Source organism: Anguilla rostrata, chromosome 1 (genome assembly GCF_018555375.3).
Source record: "Anguilla rostrata isolate EN2019 chromosome 1, ASM1855537v3, whole genome shotgun sequence".
Classification (NCBI taxonomy): Eukaryota; Metazoa; Chordata; class Actinopteri; order Anguilliformes; family Anguillidae; genus Anguilla; species Anguilla rostrata.
Window position 1 is genome coordinate 68,163,404 of NC_057933.1, and position 17,111 is coordinate 68,180,514.

The 17,111-nt window shown below is 39.9% G+C and overlaps 1 protein-coding gene across 1 annotated transcript in view; it reads left to right on the top strand.

Annotated features, from left to right (window-relative positions):
• LOC135264081 (transcriptional repressor p66-beta-like) overlaps window positions 1-17,111 on the top strand; it is a 37,319-nt gene continuing 20,208 nt past the window's right edge. Inside the window, exon 1 of the mRNA XM_064352741.1 lies at window positions 1-213. The gene's annotated coding sequence lies outside the window, so the exon portion shown is untranslated. The remainder of the gene's footprint in view (window positions 214-17,111) is intronic.

A 17,111-nucleotide genomic window follows, 5' to 3' on the forward strand; every position in this document is an offset into this window, starting at 1 on the left:
ACACCTTAATAGGGGCGCGTCTCCGACATAGCCGCCGACCAATAACCCGTCTGTCTGGGCAGAGACCAAGGGGGATGAGCACTTGTCGAGGCCCAATCAGCGTTTTGTGTTGCCTACCGGTGCCGGGGACTGGTCGCGAGGAGCTGCTGCAGCGCTTCAGGATCGGAAAGCGAACCCGGAGCCAGTGGAACCTGCAGGGTAAAGGCTAGTCAGGTGAGTCCGAGGATTTAGCTTTGGCCTAGTCGGAGAACAGGGCGATTGTCAAAATATTTGCATGTCTGTGAATTTGTTGTGAGGTGATCGCGTCTGATATTGATTTGTGGAACTGCAGAGCGATTAGATGCGGATGGAGAGGTGGTGCACATAATTGTTATCCAGTTACATAGCTAGCTACATCCTAAAGTGAACAAATTGGGAAAATAAAATCTCTGTCTGGTAAATAGGACATATTATTAGAGTGTAGGCACTTTGATGCTGCGTTCACTGCAAGGGAAATGACCACTATTTTGTAGACGTGTAAGGGTTGAAATTCGTTTCATTGTTTCATCTGGCGTCTCTAGGGGTTAACTCAGATTGGTTGAGGAAGCGCTGCGTCTTCCCGGCTGCGTGAGCACTATAACGGTGTAGTGAACACAATGCAAATCCATTCGCACGCGTGCATTTTGCCAGGCGGCACCTTTCTGTAAACATTTTATCGTTATCAAGACTGTAACGTGACAGTTTGCAGGAGTAGGCTATGTGAAACTGAGGTGCACTAAGCTTATAGGCTACAGGGCACACGAATCGCGTGGTATGGAGATGATGGTTGTACAATTATTTTTTTTAAGTGCATCAGCCATTTACGTAAGTGAAAACGTGTTCTCTCACGCTCTCAAGTTATTTCATATGCACGCAAATGGCTACCCTGTACTCGGTGTACTTAAAGACTGCAATTAAGTGGAACATGAATGCACGAACGCTTAGGAACGAACGAACGGCTGCAAATGAAGATGACTATAGAAAGGAAGCATACAGTAGATCAATAATATGCCACCCATATCTCGATGCAGCAAACAATAGATAGAAGATATTAGGACGGGGTATAGCTACCTACTGAACCTCAGCGCGAGGACTTGTATCGCAATGGTGGCATTTTGCAGCATGTGTTAGAGAGGTCAGTTATTCCAAAGTACAGATCTTAGCTCAACAATTTCACATATATGTAAGCTGCACATAACATTTTACCCAACTTTGTTGAGTTGACCTGTGGTTTAATGGAAGTTAAATGATGGCTTTGTATTTGACACTAACTGAACAGAACTATGGTGAAGGGAGACGTTTAGTTGTGACAATGTAACGCAAGTATCTTGCGGGCTATTGTTTCTAGTTGTTGTTAACTATGTTTCTGTTCATTTAGACTTGAATAGACACGTTGAACTGCAGCATAACCAGATGAGTGTTTGGAAAAGTAAAAAATTGTAAACCGCTTCACATACATAGTCAAATGATTTCTGCCTCTTTCTGGAATATCGTGTTTCAGACAGGGTTACAGGGTTGCAGGTTTCTGCTGGGAACTATTCCTCACCAGGTGAATCAACTTGAAGCACTTTTACAGTCTTGTGGATACAGAAGGCTGTTCCTTTTTATCTATTTCTTCTATTCGTCCTTGTTGTGCTTAATAACTCACAAAGTTTGGATTTTCATTTATTTAGATATTGTTAGGCTTAAATATACACGGTATAAACAATTCATATATTCCAAAATGGCCTACAAGCGATTATAGGTGCATGTGAAGATCAAGTTTAAAAAGGAAAACAATAGCACCTTACTCAAAATGCACGAAAAAATAATTGAATAGCTGCAAGATGTTGTCAAAATGCAAATCCTTTAACTAAACATATCATCTTGGATTTGTGCTTTTCACATTTATGGCTTCGAGATAGACTGGCAGTGTTCCAGCTGTCTCCCTATGGTCTTCTGTGCTCCTTCTGTATCTCGCACAGTGATGATGGTGTTGGATTTTTGGGAGATTTTGGAAGAACTGTTAGCTCCTAATAGGAAACCACATTTGACCACCAGCTTGGATGTCAAGAAAACAAACAGCCAGTGGAATGCATGTACTAGTAAAAAAACACATTTATGTTACTCGCATGGTAACAGGTCAAACGTGACTGGAATAATAAGAACGTAATATAACAGACCCGCGAACGTTGACTCGGGGCCAAAAGCAAAAAAAAGAAAATGCATGTTACACTCACTCATATTCACTCCAAAGTTTTAGAAACTCTCAAAAGTGTGCTGGAAAGGGAAATGTAGGTGAGACAAGTAGCCTATTTATTTTCCAATATTTTATATTGTCAGCTCTATGTCGGACCACTTCCACAGCAACTGGTGTGGTATTCTGTAAGTGTACTGGAAATTTTATACATGACTGCTTGCAGGGTTCACCATCCGCTGTTCTGCTATGTATGAGAATAGTCCACAGCAGTATCGAAAATCAGCTTAAAACTTAACTGTGTCTTTTTTTGATTCTCTGTTGCTGTCTTTCTGTACTCTGTAAATCTGTCATTTGTGTTATAAGCCCCTAAGGGTCCTGGGGTATGAATGAAATAAGTTGCAGTGTCAACCTTTCTGTGCAGTGACACACCTTTACATGTGGGCTCTCAAAATTTGCTTTCCTGTCTGATGAATATTAATCATTTAATCAGAATCAAAAGGGAATATTAAGTGATTTTTCATAGTTTATATTGCACCATGGCATATATCTCAAACTCAGCTCCTGGAGGGCCACTGTGTCTGCTGGTTTTCAATGCTTTTACTTTAATGCTTCATTTAAGTCAGAGACTGGCAGAAAGAGTGGATACCTTGTTTCCCTGGCTTAAACTGGCAGAGACTGGTTCTCCAGGACTGGAGTTTGAGACCATGGCCCTACACAGTGTCTTTTCCCCAGTCAAATATCATGACCATTATCTGGGTAATATGGTGTATAAGGTATTTTCATATTAATTTTACGATGTTTATGCTTATAGTTGTTAGAAATGCCAGAAAGTCATTTGACAAGTGCTCTGCATTTATTGATGAAGCATTTATTGCAGATATCCCGCAGGACAATTGATTTTTTTGGCAGTATCACTCAAATAGACCTGTTTTCTGCTCACTGACTGTACAAACAGTCTGCATGGTGGCAAAGGTTGGTGCTTTGTTTCCACACGATGTCTCATTATGCTGAAACTGTCAACACACTGGTGTTATGAGTTTAAAGTAAAATGAGCATGTTTTACAAAAATATATGCTTTACAAAATAAGCATATTTTACAATAGTTGGTACAAAACACTGTATTTAGCCTATGTCCTTTATTAGCAACCTTTACGGTATCCTTGAACTTGACATCTTGACCCTGGAAAAATAGTTGTATTTGCACATTATGAGTTGTTTTCAGATCAGTTGGCTTTGATTGTGAATCAGTTTCCTGAGTTAAATGATTCATTTGAGGTTGATTTTGCAACTTCATACACCTGGTATCAACGACAGTCATGGAACCTGTCATGACGGTCTTCTGTCCTGGTGATCTACTCTCTACTCCAGCTCTTAATGACCTCTGCAATCCACTCCAGGTACTGGAAGATAAATGCATTACCATGTATAGCAATCGGGATTCATATTGCAAGCTTAGCTTGAAATGCAAGAGATTCGTACTTTACGAGTGAACTCTTTTTGAGCTGCTTAATTTTCAGGAAATTATGCAATTAAAAGGCATTGTTAATGCTGTTAATGGAATGCATTGATGTTAAACACCTAAGCAAAAAGTAAGGGGTGAGTTATTATATAACTGATACAAATGAAATTGAAACAATTATTACTCCTATTACTCATTCAGGTGCTCCAGAGGTAAATTATATTGTAATTTATAGCTTATTTTTACTGTTAAATCTGTCACCTTCACAGGTAAGTTTAACCGACTGTGAGGAAGGATAAAGGAAAAATCAGAAGCATTAAGAAATCATTACAATTCTCTCTCTCACTTGCACTCACACACACATGCGCACACACACACACACACATACACACACTGTCCGCTGGTTTATCTCAATTAGTCTACATGTTTCAGGATTGCCAAAAGATACGATGGTTTGTTTGTAACGATGTAGTTTCCTTGCTCATTACTGTCTCTTGCAGATGGAAAAAAGTCATTATCAAATTGTGCCAATGAAGTGCCTCGTGGTGCAGTTTTTATCACTTTTGGGCCGTGATGTGTAGATTCCTGAAATGGTGTTTCAATTGCAAGGTGCACCTACAGTCTATCCAAATGAACAGCCGTAATAATGTAGCCATCAAGATGTTAAAATTTAGTTTTAACATATTTAGATATCTGTGTTTACAGAATTCATGTTTTTAACAGCAGATTAAAAAAAAAAAAGAAGAAAAACCCTGATTACAGACTTTGATGCCTTCAGTGTGTTTAATGCATGTGTTTTAAAATTGATTGAGCAGTGCTTTTTAAAAAACTGAGCAAAGAGTGTGTAATCTAATAGAATACATACATACTCTAATAGTGTGTATTTTGGTACACTCTCCCTGTTAGCACCTGAATTTGGAGTGTGTGTTTCAAAGCATTACAAAAGACTTGTTAAAACCCCACAATAAAACAATGGACTGCAATGTTCTGTGCAGCAGTTCTGTGAAGTTTAATTATGGAAGCAACTCAGCTGTTAGCTTGAGAACAATCAGCCAGCTCAATACAGGACAACCTTGATGGTGCCTACAGAGCCTCATGCAGAGCGCAAACTCGCAGGCCTCTAATTGGCTGAAAGGGACTTGAATTTACCCATAAACGCCTATCAAGGTGTCCAGTACCCCGGGTTCGCCCAGAAGCAGTGGTGTGGTCAGCAGAAAGCAAGTGAAGCAGGTGGCACATGAAGATAAATGGCCCGAATGTGTCTGATCAAAAGGGAGGCTAGCACATTGTTCCTAAAGAAAGGGAGGTGTTTAAGTGGTGCAGTGTTATAGTTTATCCATGTTCTTTGCTGCTTTTAGACCACCCTTTTGCTTTTCCCATAAGGAGTTAATCGAGTGTCCACTGTCCAGTCATTTGCATGGCTTCTGCTTTTGATGTTGCGTCCTTTATTTCGCCACTGTTCTTCCATTTTGAGGCAGGTTTACCTAAACTAACATACATTTTACATACCTTAACCCCTTTATACAGCTGGACACTCACTTCTGCAGTTTATGTCGAGTGCCTTTAAAACTGTTACCACAGCTGCATGGGATTTGAACCTAAGACCTTCTCCTCACAAGACCTAGTAAAAAACTACTTTACTTATCAGTTAATACAAGTAACACTGATTAGAGGAGGACAAATCAGTGTGTAAGTACATCCCTACAGGATTTAGGACTATGGGGAGCCTGCTTCTAAAGGTTACCAAAAGCGATGCCATTATTTCATGTTGATTTCAGTTTATTTTCACTTGAACACATTCCATTAGAGTTGACATAGTTCACATATTTACAACATAACTAATTTATCTAACTTTTTATCCTTAATTCTGAATGCCCAACTGCATTTGGAGGCTCATCACTGCAATGTCCCCTGTTGGTTCACAATGGAATTTTGCAGGACACAGCTCATGTCCTGTAAAATGTGTGCAGCCAACCAGTACTTCTTTTCACCTCTTCTGTAGACGCCCATCTGAGTTTTGCTGCCTTTACACCAGAGAACTATGCACACTATGAACTACTTCACAGCAGTGCAGGCACACCACACTGTGATGTGGGCAATACACTGCTGCTTGAAACTCTCCTTCTCAGGGTAAAGAAGCAGTCAATTATACATTGCCAATGGGAATCCTGTCCACATTTATCAATAGTTTTCAATTCCAAACCATAAGGTGAACCACTGCACCAAGAAACTGTGCTTTAGCTGTGCTGTAAGTGGACAAAGTAGTTGCAGAATGCAGCTGCGAATTCAATTAGGCAAACATAGCCCGATCAATTTCAGTGTGGTTGCTTTTGTACCAAGAAATAGTCTGTTGCACTAGATTAACTATATTGCTGCCAGAGTGAACTTAATAATATAAGAAATCCATTGGCATATATGCAGAATGTAGACATAGCAGAGAGAACTGAAGTAATGTAAGCAGTATTTCATTATTGCACATTAATATTTATGTATTGTTACCTATTATTTAGCATGTTTTCATTATTTCAAGCCAATTGTTTTCTCTCTCATCAGAATCAACCCTAGGGGTGCTTTCCTTCAGTTTTTCCTTCAATTGCTGCCATAGCAGTCACCAATTAATCATTCAATTAATGATTAATGATCAACGAACCTGTCGATGCTTAAAAATGTGATGTGCAAAATAAAAGTCAAATGTTCTGAGAGTTTTTAATGCACAGAATAGCTTTCCAGGTCATGTAGTGGCAGAGGCAAAGACCCTTTGGATGTTCAGGATCAGGCTTGACCCTGCTTGATACATTCTAGATGGTTGGTTGAAACAACAGGCCTAGGTGGACAGAATGGGCTGTTCTCATCATCAAACATTCTTTTGCTCCTGTGCGTGCTCAGTTGCATTTGTGGAAATGTAAGCCATTATCTCATTACCACTGAGGTCACTGTAGAAATGAATGTTGAGGTCTCCTGGTGCCCATTTGATACTTGTTTACTTATCTGATATTTTCATATGAGTCATGTACTTTCTTGTGATGCTAAATTAATAAATTATTTTGTGGCCTCGACAGGTTCTTGACAATGCCTTTTTTTAGGATACTTAAATCATGGTGTTGCTTATTGTTTTTTCTTTCTAGGATATATTTTCTTTTATTCAAAGGGCATTCAGAAGTATTAATTATAGCCCTTGAAATGTCCTTGTCTGTTTTATAAACACCGTTTCAGTTTTCTCATGCGATATAGCTAGATGTACAGTATTGAAAACGAATGCTTCGAGAACAGTATTTGAACAGTGACATGTAGTAGTGTTCATTGTATGGTGAAGTTTTTTCATTGCTTTATTTTTCTGCTTTTAAGCATAATGTATGCATATGTGCTAAAAAAAAAAAAAAAAAAACCTTTGTTGGGCTCAAAGATCAGCGCTGGTTTTTTTTTGTACCGATTATGTCATAATGAGCAGGCTTATAGTTGATCTGCCCAGTCTGAAAGTAGCCTAGATAATTCATTTTGTAGCGTTTCAAAACAGTTTCAGGATTTCACGGGTTGGGAAAATGTGATCCAGTCAGGTGTCTATTAAGCCAGCTAAACATGCAGTGGTTGTTATAAAGGTGCTCCTGATGGTTTTTGTTTTGTTTGTTTTTGCAGTTCAGTAGGTATTGTCAGATATCACCATTGCTGATATTCTGTTATGTATTTGGCCTTGGAGAGAAGCGAGGGCAGTCGGCACGTGTGTTCTTTAGCAGATCCTGTTATTAGAATTTATTGCCATCTAGTGTTGTGACTACGGTACTTTCGTGAATTTGGGGGAGCTGCTAAACTGAGAGAGTGAGTGATTCTGATGTTTAGTCAGAACCCAAAATCTCTTGCATATGGCAGCCTTTTGCCACCGTTTGATCTTTGTGGTCTGAAGTTTTTGCTTGAGACCTTTTCATTGGAGGTTTGGGGTTACCTGAGGAACTGGCTGTCTGATCAGTGATTCAGCCTGTCACCATTGCTTTGAATATTGCATTAGCCTCATGATCATATGTCCCACTTCAGTCATTGAAGATGCAGTTTGAGTCCCCACAGAGTGAGCAGGTATTGGCATTGAACTGCATCACATAGTGTAATTCAGGAGAAAACATGACTACAGCTGCTGCCTTTATAGCTGTTTTGTCTATTGTTAAGTATCAGAAATGAAATTGACCAGTTCAGAATTTTGAAGGAAAACCTCAAAGGAGAGAATTGTTTGTTCCTGCAGGTGATGGTAAATGATATATGGTATTCCCAATTGGCCAGAGTAACAGTGAAACACTCCATTGAGTTAAGTGTTGGGTCCTCAGTAATACCGCATCACCTCTGTTACCTGCATTTCCCGTGGTGCAAGGTGTTTGGTCACCTGACCAATTTAAGGATTAGTGTATGCACCGCATAGTCTTTGAGAGTTGCATGAGTGTGTTCTGGAACTGTATACAGTACATTGGTCTGTGATTTGGACTCTTCACCTGGAACCTCAAGGTAAAGTGGAGTCCTGCACAACTAAGCATTTTAATAACTGATACCCAGCTCGGAAGGAAATCTATGAGAATGGTCCTCTCTCTGCCCCTCTTACACTCATGGCACAAACCCTCCACCCTTTCTGTTGTAGAACCTCACTCACTCGGGTGTTCTACTGTGCTTTTGTAAGTCGCTTTTCCCACAAAGGAGGTTGTGTCTTCTTATCTGTGCTCTGTGTCACATGCCTGCATGTTAGCTGACCGTTCGTGCCTTAGAGCGCAGTACGACCAGGTTGACCCATTGATGTCCTCTATTTGCCCTATAGATTGATGAGGTTACAGGGCAAGCATGTGCTTGTGTGCGTTCACACAAATGGCATATAAAATCAGATAAGACATGTAACTGCCACAGTCCGCATCATTTTCTGCAGCGTGTCATTCTTTGCAGATTATAGTTGAGATGCTGTTTCCAACCCTACCCACCCCCTTCCAAATACAACAAAAATCTCTGCTACCTCAGCTTCACCAGATGGTTCAAGTTTCAGTTTTTTCCCCTCTCCTTCTTCTCTCTAAACAACGTATGCCCCACCCTGAGGTCTGTAGTTCCAGCGCGAGCTGTTTTGTAAAGGTGCCAGGTTCAGATTTAGCTAAATTCCTATAAGCAGATTTTTTTTCTCTTTTTTCTTCCCTCGGGAGTACAGGGGGTTCCTTTTACCCCCACCCACCTCTTTATCCCCTCCTTTCCTCTTTGCCTTTCTGTCTTTTTTTTTCTGTGTGACGTCCTGACCACTAACGGTTACATATTAAGAGATAATTCCATATCCTGAGGTTACAAACCGGCTCAGACTGGCTTGCTCATTTTGACTGCGCTGGGCACCCTGGGTAAGAAATAAAGAAAGAATGGTGACTCCTATACTCTTAAAGAAACAGGAACCTAATCACAGGAAGGGTGACATCAAGTCTGCCTTCCGTGACTGAACGCCTGTAACAGTGCTGTGCATGAGTAATTTTAATCTTAACGGAATCTAGCATGGGAATGCAGCACATTTGATTAACATTTTAGAATGCGGGCCTGCAGCTGCTAAACCAGGAGCATGTGTCCTAAGATGGCTTTTTATGAAATAGATTGCATTACTCCCCACTCCCCAGCCCCCAAAATTCTAATCCTACTGTACCTCCCTCCATGTGCATGTGATTGGTTCCTCGGTGTAATCGGAAGCAGATCTCGAAGAATAATGAGGCTCGAGTGGCTTTGCAGAAGCTGAGAGTTGCTGAAAGGCTACCAGCATTGTCTCTTACCTAGCTTCATGTATCTGCATATTTTTTTCTTTAAAATTGTTCCAGTGATGTTTTTTTACACCCTCTTCAAATGTGTCAGACTAGCATTAATTAACTGCTCTAATGACACTCCAACCATTTATGACAATTTCAGAGAAATAGTTCTTCATGTGTTTTACACTGTAGTTAAGATAAATATGCTCTTTATATATATGCAGTCCAGTCCATAAGTATTTGGACAGGAGACTCTTTTTGTTGTTTTGGCTCTGTACTCCAACATGTTGGATTTGAATTGAAACAATGAATATGAGGTTAAAGTCCAGACTGCCATCTTTAACAGTGAGGGTATTTACATTCATATCAGGTGATGTGTGTAAGAATTACAGCACCTTTCATGCACATTACACCCATTTTAGGGGACCAACAGTAATTGGACAAATTAATATAATCTTAAATTAAGTCATCATATTTAGTACTTTGTTCCAAATCCTTTGCGTTCAATGAATGCTTGAAGTATGCGACCCATAGACATCACCAGACACTGGGGGCCAGATTTGCTAAGGAGACAGTCGCAGCGCAAAAAACATTTGCTGTATTGCGGTTCTTTTGTGGTCACAGATACCGACACATTAACGACTGATTTACAAAGACTGTTTCTATTCACTCAGTCAAGTGCATTAAATGCCCTCATTCGCAATTTTGCGGTAGGAGATGCCCATGAAAAGGGTCAGAAACAATATGCTATGCTCTCACATCCAGATTACAAGGCGCTACGAAATGGGTACGGAGCAACCAGGCACGAGAAGCGAGGGAACCGCAAGAAAAGCAGAACTTAAATTTACAGATCTGGGAATATAGGTAATGGTCGACAAGGCAGCTACAGCTACACGCCATATTACAGCATAGGAATACAACACCAGAGAGGACGAGGAGGACAAAAATTAATCAGTTGGAGTGACATCACATGCAAAATGAATTATTTAAGAATAATAAAATGAACAGTAGAGGATGTAAAGAAAAGATGACATGATGTTAGGTGCTGTACAAAAGAAAGAAATAATTTTGACCCATTGCGACCGTTTAGTAAATCCCACTTAGGTATTTTGGTCTTGTAGCGACTGCTTGTGCGTGGGGAAAAAGGAAGCCATTATGAGGCTGAGAAATATGAAAAAAGTTAGAGACATAGACCAAACCTTGGGCTTACTAAAATCTACTGTCTGAAACATCATTAAGAAGACAGAGAGCACTGGAGAGCTCAGTAATTGCAAAGGGCATTGTAGTCAGTTGTTTGATTACAAATGTAAAATTAAAAAAATGTTAGAAAAAAAAAGGACTGAGCTAAATAAAAAAAGGCTTTGTCACGAACATTATGGCACTCAGTGTATGTGTGTGTATATATACTGTATATAAAAATACTGTGCTTATTGTCCCTTCATCCTGATTCACTCCCTGACTTGCTCTTCTTGCAGACATGAACAGAACTGATACAATACTGTCCTCACTGGATCTTGTGCACACATCCACTTGTCGTAATTTCGCTTGCTTTTATGTAGTTTGATATTAAAAGATTTCCAATGTCTTTTACTGAGGTCTGGCCCTAGTGTTAGTGAGTCCTGTAAACCATGGGGAATGTCCTTAAGTTTGAAAATACTCTGTTTGTGTGAGTAGAGACAGCGATGCACCTTTTTTCTTTCTGTGTCCCTGCTAAGGACGCAGATAAATTTGACCACCTCTGCTTCATCTGCAGGATTAACATAGTCCTGTTATATACACATATAAAGCTGGTCACCTGATTTCAGTGGGATGATGGGACTTTGATGCTGTTCCCTTGAATGTTTCATCTTGTTACTGGGTTGTACGTCCTGGTCTGTTGATCTAAGTTAGGAAATTACATTTTAAAGCCGCCCTTGCAAATTAGCCAATGTCTGTGGTGATTAATTCAAAAGAACAGAAAATAAAATGAAATCCTGAATAAATTGCTTTGGCCTGGAGCCTGTAGCTTCCCGTTCAGAATGATGGATCAATATAAAATGACTTTGTGCTACATTCATGTTTATGAAGTTGAAACCTTCCGCCTAATAGACTAATGCTGTAGGGCAATGTTGCAGAATGACATACACAGACCCATCCATAACTGCCTGATGTGGACCATAATGTGAGGCTGACTGTAAAATCCTGTATTGTGCTCTTTCATGTCTTGTCTACAACTTGACCCCCTGCATCTCCCATGCCCCTCCCCAGCACCACCCCATCCTCCCTTAGGCAGTGGTAGAAATGAAATTGATTAGTTGCGCCGTTTAAAAATAGAGGGACCAGTTGCCATGGCAACCCCCCACAATGAGTTGTTGCCTTGTTTAATGAAGACCTGAGCTTAAGTATTGTAGTTCAGCGCAAGCAGGAGGGACTGTTACTGGGTGCGGGATTTATATCTGTGCGTTTGTGATATATGGAGTGTTGGCTTAGAACTTTAGACGGGGGGTGGGGGGTGGGGGGTGGGGGGGGGGGTCGTCACTGGTGAATGCATTCGGGCTGTTGGTGACTGGAAATGTGAGTCTGATTTTGTTTGTCAGTCACACCAGCTCACCCCTTGTCTGAAATAGCAATGAAAACCTTCTGGATTTGTACACCTACAGTCCACCTCGTTGCCCTGTGATCACATGCAGTCCAAGCTAACCAATTGCAGCTCTGTTGCTAGGGGCCCTGTCCTTTAATTAGTCTGATTTTGTATCAGGGACTAGCAGTACGCAAATCATGTTCCTATTCACCCCCTGTAATATATGGCTGGGGTGCTAGTGTGTGGGTTGATCATGATGTAACTCTACCAAATGGCAAATTATCCAGCCTCTTAGCTGTTGCCCTCGTGCCTAGACCTCCCATTTACTCTTATTGGGTTTCCATGTTCCCTGACAATATTATGATCTGCTCTAGGCAAACGCTAATGAGAAATACAGCCTTGTGTTTTGCGGTACTTTTTTTTTCAAGTTGTAATTTAGTCTTCTTGCCCCCAAGACATTGATTTGCGCTCTCTGTGAGGAGCATAATGAATGATTATTAAGCAATCATTCAATTTCTTTACTTTAACAATTTGAATGGGCTCTCTCCTTATGACACCGGCTGTAAGAGCTTGATTAATTAATAGCTTACCTCTGACAGCAACCCATATGCTCAAGATTTACGTCCTCATGGTTGGCTTAATATTTAAGAGTAATAACTTCATATAATGTCATACAATATCACCCTGGTTTTACACACACAAATATAATACATCTCATATCCTAACTTCTCTATATTTCATCAGCTGTGGATGTAGATGGCAGAATCTGGATATTTGGTTCTATAGCAGTTGCCCAAAGGTGTAGTCTAATTGCAAATTGTAACTTTCTTAAATGTTTCGGTCAAAATTCTGCAACTGATATAATTTCAGATGTAATTAGGCCCGTGATGGTGATTTAATCTCCCATTGTGGTTTGATGTTTTTTTTTTTTTTTTTTTTTTTTTTTTTTTATCAGTGTAAATAATTTTTCATGCCATCCGAGGAAGTGGTTTTCAGTCCGAATGACAAACCAGCTTGCACGCATGAAATATTTGAGCTCTGTTTTATTCACTTCCTGATTTCGGATTTTCTGATTATCGTATAAGATAAGACATATTTATTTATTATTTACTTTATTGAATACAATGTTGTTTTGTATGTACTTTTATTTTGAAATCAACAGCCACATCCCCCCTCCCTAGAACTTTTACCTTCACATAAAAACACCAAGGCTAACTGCTGATGTCAATGAGGCGAAACTGGAAAGCTGCTAAACTGAGCTGCATCTGTGTAAATGTGCAGGAGGGAAGGGAAGGGAAGGGAAGAGGGGCCATGCATTTGTAAAGCTGTATCTTTTGAGTGCATGATCATTGTTTGCAGTTTAAAACATATTTCTTTCAAAAACAATTTGAATGACCAGGATCTGATGAATAACAGAAGTGCAGTAAAAGGGAATTTGCTTTGTGTCATCTGTGACACCGTGGTACTGATACTGTTAAGTTTGTTTGCTTGTTTTTAATGCTTTTCCCTTTTCCTCCCCACTTTTGTGTGTGTGTACATGTGTGGGTACATGTGCTTGTACGTGTGCTTGTGCGTGTCTGTGTGCGTGTGTTTGTGCGTGAGAGAGGTCTAGTTATAAAATGTGTCTATCCATGCACTACAATAGTGCTTTTAAAGGATGAGCCATCCAGCAGCCATGATAGTGTTAAGCTTTTTAGACATCTTGCTGATTTGAGGAGGCAGATGTTCGGACTTTTACCACTTGAGAGTGCTTGGTGCACATCTGTGGAATACATCTTTACATTTATGTTTCAGGACATCATAATACACAGTTTCACACAGTGTATCTCTTATAATAAACCCAATGCAGTTTTCAAGATTAGCTGTTTTCTGTATTAATTACTGGATTCTGTGTTGGTTTATGCAGTGTAGCATAATGATTAGGAACTGGGCTTGAAACCCCATGATTGCGCTGTAGGTTTTATGTAGGTTTTATTCGCAGGTGTGGCACTGTTGCTGTACCCTTGAGTGAAGTACATTAACTTGAATAGCTTCAGCAAAATGCCCTGCTGTATAACTGCATTGTGCATATAGGAGTGTGAACTGTGTGAAGTTGCGCCAAATAAGAACATCTACTAAATGCTAAAATGTAAATGTAAAATGTGTTACTTTTCTGCATTTTGAAAACCATGGAGCCCTAAATCAGAGTAACATGTAACATAAAATGTTGCTGAATGGCTCCAGATCTAGGCTAACTATATCTGAATATAATGGCTTCAGATCTAACTATATCTGAATATAATGGCTTCAGATCTAACTATATCTGAATATAATGGCTTCAGATCTAACTATATCTGAACATAATGGCTCCAGATATAACTATTGCGTCGGGTATAGCCACGCAGCCCTGGTCCTGGTGGAGGTAGGGAGGGGCGTGGGATTTTTTGTCTTGGGATCATTTTCCTTGAACTAATTCAGCTCCCTTTCCTGGTCTGAGGAGTTTGTGGTTGTAAAATGGCTGGTCAAAATGCTGGATGGCAGGCAGGGAACTGGATTTTTGCATTGACATGGACTCAGAGTGTGTCTTCATTTAGGTTTTCATTTCATCCTAATCCTCAGTTGCACAGGTGCAATGCTCATCACATTTAGTTGGCTCAGTTAATCATGACCTAAAGGTATCCAGCATTTGATGAAGGCCAAGGTAAGTTTTTGGCCAAACTCCCAAGAACAGGGTTACTGACAAATTTTGAAAATCACAGCTTTGATCCTTTGGATCCTGGTTTCATCCTGTTTTAAGGAAACCTGGTTTTGAATACTGCTCTGGTCTTGTCAGAATGTTGCTGTGATCATGTGTAAAGGTAATTCTTTTTAAAAAAATGTGTAATATTTGACCTTGTCCCTTAGAGCTGTATGTCCAGAATGCATTAGCTTGGATATGAAGCTTAATGTTTAAGCATGAATCCAATAAGTAATAATTAGTGTATTTTTTGAGCTTCTGTTCTGTAGTATGGCTTATGGCACTTACCATAGAGTTCATGACTGCGCCTAAGATTGCAGAGCATCATGGTATGCCGTAGGCCCCCCTTTGATACTCACATTGCGCTGTTGGCTGCTATATCCCCTTAGAGGAACTGGCTAAAGTACACATGGGCAGTTTGTCACGTTGTCATTCATTTCGTGACTCATCACTTTGTCATTCCTCTCTTCTCCCTCATGCTGCCTCTGTACATCTGCATCCATCTGAGTTATGGACAGTGGTCGAGTCATCTAACATGCAATACTGCCATATGCTCTCAGAATTCAGGTGTATTTTTAGAACCCGTTGTATGTTTCTTTACGATTCAAGGTAGCAATTAACTCCTGTTCATACCATTTTTTTATGTGGCAGCAACATGGCAACATAGCTTTGTGTAATTTATGTATTTTCTTTAATTTTCTCTAAATGTACGAGCAGGCCCAGATTAACACTAACAGGTTCATACAATCACCTCAACTGTTCATTGTTGGAGAACAGTTGAGGTGATTATATGAACCTGTTAGTGTTAATCTCGGCCTGCTCCTGGCCCTCTACAGTGTCAGTGAAAAGTGCCAAAAAGACTGTAAACTGGAAAGTGGAAATCACACTATGACCTTGATTTGAATTGATGTGTCAAGCTTTGAACTGCACCCTCAGCTAGTGGAGGTCAGCTAAGTATTGTCTTTTTGTTTGGAAATTTTCCATTTTGCAAGTTAGGCAACGTGAGACTAGGTGGGGCATGGTGGACACTGGCTCATGTTAGAAAGCAGTAGATGCCAGAAATTTCTCCAATTACCTACAGTATGTAAACATGACAAACAAGGACAAAGCTGTTTAGTGGAAGCCTGAGCTAAAGCCCAATATTTGGTTTGAGCAGCCAATTTGGAGTCATGCTGTTTGAATATTCATGCAAAAATATTCAAAAATGTCTCCCAAACCAAAGTTAAAAGTAACTTTATCATAGCTGTGGTTGTATTGTCGTGTTTTTACACCATAATTGTGCAATTCGGAGTATTTTTTGGGGTGGCTTAGTCTGTGGGTTAGACTGCACGTTGCAGCAAGTTGGGAAATTGACAAAATGCAAAGTCATGTGGCGACAACTTGGGTGATGCAGTCGACTACACACAGTCTTGACTACAATGTAATGTAATTACTTTTAAACCCTCTGTATATTGCCCGTGTGTGTGGAAGGCACGTGAGGGCCATTTCACATTTGGTATTTAAATTCCATGCAAAACAAGTGTGAATTTGTTTTTATTTTTTTATTTCCTATTTTTTAATGCTATATTTTTGCCCTTGAGAGTCATGTGACGCATTCTGTATTGAACTGTAGTTGCATGTAAATGGAAAAAGCGTTTACATATGTCTTTTGAGGTGAAGCAGAACACATTTATTCAGTTGAGGCTGGTGCATAAAAGCGGTACCATAAAAGCTCATCTCTAATGGTGTTCTGGTCAGCAGCACTTGAGCAGAAGATGAGTGCCATTTTGACTTGCTTCAGAATGACACATCCAGCTAATGTGTGTCAATGGAAACTTGGCTATTGGTTGTGGTGATGCTGCTGGTCTCTTTTTTTTTGCCCTCAACCCCCTCTTGTGTAAAAAGTTTTTGTTACCACGGTAGCCACACAGTGAGTCAGGCAGTGAGAAAGTGAGCAATATTATCATTTAACTACATGGTTTGCAGTTGGATCCAAAAAGAAAGGGTGGCAATATGAAGTCAATTTCTGCATATATGAGTAATAATTCAGGATTTAGTGCCTAGAGGGTTGTGACTACTGGGCTATTATCATTATTCAGTGTTTGCCTCGCTCACTAGTTAAAGCATTGTTTTTTTAATCTTGTTTGTCAAGTTGATTGTTCTCCCCTCATGAACTGTTTATTTTGCTGACCTTTGACCTGGTAGAGCTAGTTAAATTACAGTAAAATCTCAGAGATACGAATCTTGCAGTTACAGAATGACCAGGCAACCAACAGGGTATAAACATATAGCCTAAGTACAAGTAATTATGGATTTTCAATGTCCTTATACAATACGTAGATTACCTTTGTTATAATCACTGATACAAGAAAGTGAGCATTAACAGAAACTAATCATACGTTCCCTTGATAATTGGTGTATTGGAAATATAGCCCTCCCTCTGTGTGTGGTTCATCTTAAATTGG